The 6493-nt window shown below is 48.8% G+C and overlaps 1 pseudogene; it reads left to right on the top strand.

The window, feature by feature from the left end:
- Positions 1–4202: 4202 nt before the first annotated feature.
- LOC146401193 (adenosine 5'-monophosphoramidase HINT1 pseudogene) lies at positions 4203–4591 on the top strand (annotated as a pseudogene).
- Positions 4592–6493: the final 1902 nt, after the last annotated feature.

A 6493-nucleotide genomic window follows, 5' to 3' on the forward strand; every position in this document is an offset into this window, starting at 1 on the left:
CCTAGGGTCATAGGTCATAGATCATAGGTCAGGGTGGCCAGCACCTGCACCCCTCCCACACATTGTCACCCTCTGGCCACATCCTCTCTCTTCCCTCTGAGCTCTGAAAGCCTTGGGAAGGTCCTAAGAGAAGCCTGGCATCTCAGCCCGCAGTCAACCCGCTCTATCTGGGGTGGGGGTGGGGGCAGGATGGATCCTGCAGAACCACTCTGACTGCTAAGTACATCCCCGGAGGAACCAGGGCCCTGCTTATCAACGACTGATTTTCCTGTGTTTCTGCGTCCCTCACTTCCCTAATTAGTAACTACTTGAGCCTGCTCTTTGCAACTCAGAAAAGGCCTGAGAGACTAAAAGCCTTTTTCTACACACGGGGTGCATGGGGGGGGGGGGCTGTGTGTGTGTGGGGGGGTGGGACACAGAAGAGCTTCTGTTCACAGGAAATCTCCCCTTTTCCTGGATGCGCCTCAATTTGGAGGGGAACAGGGGCGGGACAAGAAAGGGAGTGTAGTTTTGGAGAGAGGGGTTAATCACAAACTTGGCGGAGCAACTCCGTTTTCGGGGGCATGCGCTTTCAATGCCAGCGTCGGGAGAGGAGTAGGAGGAGTGGTTGGTGTGAGCAAAAAAAACATACATTTGGTGTCAGAAATGTTGGGAGTGGAGGAGTTCCCATCGTGGAGCAGCGGAAATGAATCCAACTAGGAACCATGAGGTTGTGGGTTTGATCCCTGGCCTCGCTCAGGGGGTTAAGGATCTCGCGTGGCTGTGGCTATGGCGTAGGCTGGCAGCTGTAGCTCTGATTCAACCCCTAGCCTGGAAACCTCCATATGCCACGGATACAGCCCTAAAAAGCAAAAAAAAAAAAAAAAAAAAAAAAAAAAAAAAAGTGTTGGCAATGGAAACAGCTCAAATGAACCTAAAGTGCTTAAAAGAGAGCCTGGGTGTATGGTCACCTCTGAGACCTGGTCAGTATTATTGTCTCTGGCTGCCTTTTCTGACCTGTCTCGATCCCGAACCCTGTCTCCACCCTACCCCACCCTCCACACGCACACAAAACACCCTGTGCCCCGCCCTCTGGCGTCATTTTCTCATCCTGTGTCCTGGTCACTTACTGCTGTGCAACAAACCACCCAAGACCAGTGGCTGAAAATAATGACACCATTAATCTTGCTCGTGAATCTGCACTTGGGCAGGCCTGGCGAGAACAGCTTTCTCTGCTCTAGTTGGCATCAGCCAGGGTGGTTGGGAGGCTGGGGACTGGACCTTAAGCCATGGTTACTCACATGCTCTGTTCTGGATGCAGGCTGACAACTAGGACCTTAGCTGACTTCTCCGTCAGGACAGACAGGTAGCCTCCACAGAGGCCTCAGGCTTCCTCCCAACCTGGGGGCTGAGTTCCAAGGGCCAGTGTCCCAGCAGGAAAAGAGCCAAGTGGGAACCAAGCACCTTTAATGGCCTCACCTTGGAAGCCACACTGTGCTCTTTCCTCCGGTCTCTTCATTGAGGTTGTCACAAAGGCCCTCCAAGCTCAAGGTCAGAGGAAATAGACTCCCCTGCTTTTTTTTTTCTTTTTTTCTTTTTGTCTTTTTCTCTTTTTGCCTTTTCTAGGCCCACTCCCTCGGCATATGGAGGTTCCCAGGCTAGGGATCTGATCGGAGCTATAGCCACTGGCCTACACCACAGCCACAGCAACGCGGGATCCGAGCCGTGTCTGCAACCTACACCTTAGCTCAGAGCAACGCCGGATCCTCAACCCACTGAGCAAGGCCAGGGATCGAACCCGACACCTCATGGTTCCTAGTTGGATTCTTAACTACTGCACCATGACGGGAACTCCCTAGACTCCCCTTCTTGATGGGGCAATGGCAGGTTCTGGAAAAGCATGTGGCACCAGAAAGAATACCATATTAAGGAGTTCCCTGGTGGCCGAGCAGTTAAGGATATGGCATTGTCACTGCTGTGACTCAGGTCACTGCTGTGCAGGGGATTCAGCTGGCCCAGGAACTTCTGGTGCCACGGGCACGGCCAGGAAAAAACAAAAACAAAAAACACTGTATTAGCCATGGCTTTTATTTTCTGTATTCTGATGCTTTGACATCTGGGGTTTTGCTGACCTTAGAGAGACTGCCCTCCCAGGATTAACCAATTCCTCAAGATAGTAAGCAACTCACCGCAAACACAAATCAGCCAGTCCAGAGCCCATTCCCCAACCATCTTCCCTATCAGCCCTCATGGTCCAGGCCACTGTGTACCTGACCTAATCACCCCAAGGCTTGGTACCAGACTAGGGACAGTCCCCACGCCCCAGGCTGGATAAAATTAGTCAAATCAAGCCAGTCCTAAGCCTGCTTTTCCTGCCTCATGGTTCCTCCCCACAGAAACCACAATAAAGACTCTTAGGCACCCTCTCTCCCTCCCTCTGATGGTTCTGGTGTTTCCCCGTGTGGCCCCTGGTGGCATGGCCTGCCCCCTCCTCTTGGAATCTGAGAGTGTAACAAACTGTCTCTTCAGGCGTAAACATTGTCTGAGCTGTTGGCTTTACCATGCCTCAAGTTTTCTGTTAATATACCATATTTTAGAATAATCACTGTGGCCATTTGGGAGAAATACAATCTTCCGCACTATGTTGGAATTGATTACGTGCTTGTCTTTCTCACCTTGACTTTGTGCACAGAAAACAGACCTTCTTTTCTCTGCTTATCCCCAGCACCCAGTTCACAGGAAGCACCCACTAAATGCCACTGACTGCATTTTTGATAAGGGTACTGCCACCTTTGTCCTCTTTTTTGAGCATCCAAAGGGAAAGGATTCTGCAGGTTCCTTGAACACACCACGCCGCAGTGTTACTGACTCAACCTGTTCTGGTCTTTGGGCTCCACCACGCTGGCGCACACACCCCAAAATGCCCCCACTCCTGTGACCGCTGCTTTGGCTTTGGGAGGTCTCCTGGGATAAAGGCAGCCTCCTCTGTGTCTCAGAGGTCGGACGTGTGCAGGCAGAGTGGGAACCCCGGAGATGAGTCTTGTCACCAGAAGGTTGTTCAGGCGTTTAGAGCCCTCGGGACAGCTGGCCTCTGAACGCCTGCAGTTGTGCATGAAGACGGCGGCTCGCTCCCCCATCCAGCGGGTCAGTCATGCTTGGTGAAACCAATTTAGGGAAATTTCCCCCAGAGCTAAGATCTCCAGACCGTCCGCCAAGAAAGGGGCTCAAGTGCCCCCATCCCAGAAACGTTTAGCAACGGCGAGGTCCTGCCTAGCTCAAGGGACAGGGCCTGGATGGTCTCTCCAATAAGAAGCAAACGCAAGGGGGTGCTCCCCCACCCCTCGGGGTTCTAGTCCCTTCTCCGATTCCTCCTGTGAGGGCCAGGACCTCCCTCCTCAAGGCCAAACAAGAGGAAGGAACCTCATTGCTGGGGCGGCGGGGGGCGGGGGAGTTTCCAGCAAAGGCAGCTACACCTCTGCCTGAGTGGCAAGTGCTAGAATCCATCTGACAGTTAACAATGAACAAAATCAAATTTTATTCTCTAATGAGAGATGAGATTTTAAATGCAGATACTCCTGAGAGAAAGAACAAATTAGTTGAAAGTCAGTGGGTGCTTATTCCAACAAATAATGCTTCTTTGGAGTTCCTGTCGCGGTGCAGTGGAAATGAGTCAGACTAGGAATCATGAGGTTGAGGGTTCGATCCCTGGCCTTGCTCAGTGGGTTAAGGATCCGGCATTGCTGTGGCTATGGCGTAGGCCAGCAGGAACAGCTCTGATTAGACCTCTAGCCCAGGAACCTCCATGTGCCATGGGTGCGGCCCCCAAAAGACAAAAAGACCAATAATAATAATAATGCTTCTTTGAGAACAGATTCGTTTGAGGGGCAGGAGAGGAAGCAGCGGCAACGCAGGGGCAGGTGCAGAGACGGAGGCTAAACCTCTGCCTCCCCCCAGAGGAGGCTCCTGCCTTCTGCCAAGACCTTGGCTCATCACCTTATTCCGAGCTTTGAGGCGCCATCAAAAAGGCCATTCTAGCCATCCTGCCTCTCAGCCCTCAGGTCCCTCCCCCAAGTCACCCAACTCACCCCCCCGAGTCGTCTGTGAGTCCTTCAGTTGCTCAAAGTTCTGTGTAGAAAAATGGTTTTTTAGTGCCTGGAAGGTACGCCTTTCTCAGCCAAATTTCAAATGTAGCATCATTCACCATAACCAAAAGGGGAGGGAGGGAGGCCGAGATGGCAGATGGGATTGCCAAGGCTCAGGCCGCCGGGCCTGGTGGCGATACGATCTTCGGGAAGGTCATTGGCAAGGAAATGCCGGCCAAAATCGCTTCTGAGGATGCTCAGTGTCTTGCTTTCCATGACATCTCCCCTCGAGCGCCAACACATTTTCTGGCGATAGCCAAGAAATGCACATCTCAGATTCTGCCGCAGAGGACGACGGTGAAAGCCTCCTTGGACATTGAATGATGGTCGGCAAGAAATGTGCCGCTGACCTGGGCCTGAAAGAAGGGTTATCGGATGGAGTGATGGAAGGTTCAGATGGGGGACAGTCTGTCTATCATGTTCATCGCCATGTTCTTGGAGGCGGGCAGATGGACTGGCCTCCTGGGTAAGCCTGCTGTAGGCAGAATTTTCCCTCCCTAGGCAGTGATCAGATTTGCAAGTTCCCATATGCTGCTAAACAGTACACTTTCTGCCTGTGTATGAAGAAAATGCAGAAATAACTTTTAAAACCTATACATAATAAAAGGCATGGATGCATGGTTTGAATTCTGTAGTGGACTTATTTAAAAAAATGGATTTGTTGGAATGACGGAAAGTGGAGTTCATAATTTGGGAGGTTTTTTGATTTTTTTTTTCTCCCTAAGGAGAACTTAGGAAGAAAAAAGCCGTATGTATGTGGTTATAATGGTGTGACTGGCCTTTGAAGACAAATTTTAAAATTTCATAAAGTTAGCTTTTGCTTTGAAATACCCTTCTATGGTAAAATATTAGTCCAGGAGATTTTCTAGTCCAGTCTCTTATTTTCTAAGAACAAAGGAGTATGTGATGTGATTGATCCAGAAAGTGACATTTTGGGATCTAGAAAAAATGCGGTTTTGGGACTATTGGGGTAATTTGGAAAGGATGAAGGGAGGTATGTCACAGAATCTTCCATGACCATGTGAAGGCATACCGTGATATTTCCTTGTTACCTAAACTCTGAGTATTTATTATAAAGACTTGAAAACATATATATACATTTTTTTGTTTGTTTTGGTCTTTTTGCCTTTTCTAGGGCCGCTCCTGCAGCATATGGACGTTCCCAGGCTAGGGGTCTCATCAGAGCTGTAGCCACTGGCCTATGCCACATCCACAGCAACTCGGGATCTGAGCCGCGTCTGTGACCTACACCACAGCTCACGGCAATGCCAGATCCTTAACCCACTGAGCAAGGCCAGGGATCAAACCTGCAACCTCATGGTTCCTAGTCGGATTTGCTAACCACTGAGCCACGATGGGAACTCTGAAAACATATTCTTTAGAATTAACTTTCCAAATTGAAAACTCAGTGTTTTGAATGTGTATGTCCACACTAGCAAAAATATTTCAAGTTGTGCATGAACTGGCTGTGTAGAGCTGAAGAAGGGGATCTCGAGGTCTGTGTTCAGAGACTGACAACAAAAAATTTTTTTGGTCTTGCCATATACCCTAACTAACCTTTCCAAGGTTGTATAGGGCAAACAGTTTTGCTTTTTCGCTCTCCTTCGGGTAGGTAATTGCCAGCTTCTAAAACTTATGTCATACTTTCTGTTCTTTCGTTCTCTTTGCGCTTATAGATTCCATTCATTTTTAATTTTTAGGACCATTTTAGTAGATTCTGACACATTGCAAATTTCTTCTAAATTTTTCATTTTGTTAGTGACTGAAAAGTCTCGGGGGCGGGGGTGGCGAAGGGAAATTGGCTGTGTGTGTCTTACAAATAATTTTTTCCAACTGTCATTTGTTTACCTTGTTTATGGTGTTTAAAATATTTGTATAGTTAATACATCCATTTTTATTTAGTTCCTATTTTAAAAAGCCTTTCCCACCCCAGGAGGATTTATAATAATTTTTCCCCTGATACTTTATGGCTTTATGTATTTTTATGAATTCTTATGGGGGAATGTCTGGGGAGGCATTTTGGAGGTACTTGTGCCACTGTAAAGAAGGTAGTAATGAGAGAAGCATTTGTAGTATATATATGAGTGTTGAGTCCACTTTCATTAGGCATTTTTTTTTTTTTTGGTCTTTTTTTGCTATTTCTTGGGCCGCTCCCGCAGCATATGGAGGTTCCCAGGCTAGGGGTCGAATCGGAGCTGCAACCACCAGCCTATGCCAGAGCCATAGCAACGCAGAATCTGAGCGCGTCTGCAACCTACACCACAGCTCACGGTAATGCTGTATCCTTAACCCACTAAGCAAGGCCAGGGATCGAACCTGCAACCTCATGGTTCCTAGTCAATGCATTAACCACTGTGCCACGATGGGAACTC

Source organism: Sus scrofa, chromosome 7 (genome assembly GCF_054392235.1).
Source record: "Sus scrofa isolate SSC_HxYL_T2T_F1_AM1 chromosome 7, Sscrofa_HxYL_maternal_Yorkshire_Landrace_v2.0, whole genome shotgun sequence".
Classification (NCBI taxonomy): Eukaryota; Metazoa; Chordata; class Mammalia; order Artiodactyla; family Suidae; genus Sus; species Sus scrofa.